We start from the raw sequence: 563 nt of genomic DNA, 5'->3' as shown, positions 1-563 counted from the left end.
TATCTATCTATCTATCTGAATATCTATCTATCTATCTATCTATCTCTATCTATCTATCTCTCTCTCTATCTCTATCTATCTGAATATCTATCTCTCTCTCTCTCTCTATCTATCTGAATATCTATCTCTCTCTCTATCTATCTATCTATCTATCTGAATATCTATCTATCTATCTCTATCTATCTGAATATCTATCTATCTATCTATCTATCTATCTGAATATCTATCTCTCTATCTATCTATCTCTCTCTCTATCTATCTATCTATCTATCTGAATATCTATCTCTCTCTCTATCTATCTATCTATCTATCTGAATATCTATCTATCTATCTCTATCTATCTGAATATCTATCTATCTATCTATCTATCTATCTGAATATCTATCTCTCTATCTATCTATCTCTCTCTCTATCTATCTATCTATCTATCTGAATATCTATCTCTCTCTCTATCTATCTATCTATCTATCTGAATATCTATCTATCTATCTCTATCTATCTGAATATCTATCTATCTATCTATCTATCTATCTATCTGAATATCTATCTATCTATCTATCTAT

The 563-nt window shown here is 28.4% G+C and overlaps 1 protein-coding gene across 2 annotated transcripts in view; it reads right to left on the bottom strand.

The window, feature by feature from the left end:
• rab27a (RAB27A, member RAS oncogene family) overlaps positions 1-563 on the bottom strand; it is a 17,698-nt gene that overhangs the window by 6,487 nt on the left and 10,648 nt on the right. The window lies entirely within an intron of this gene.

The sequence above is a fragment of the Sinocyclocheilus anshuiensis genome, unplaced genomic scaffold (assembly GCF_001515605.1).
Source record: "Sinocyclocheilus anshuiensis isolate Anshui unplaced genomic scaffold, SAMN03320099.WGS_v1.1 scaffold1104, whole genome shotgun sequence".
In the NCBI taxonomy this organism is placed as follows: domain Eukaryota; kingdom Metazoa; phylum Chordata; class Actinopteri; order Cypriniformes; family Cyprinidae; genus Sinocyclocheilus; species Sinocyclocheilus anshuiensis.
This window is presented reverse-complemented; position numbering and strand designations above follow the sequence as displayed.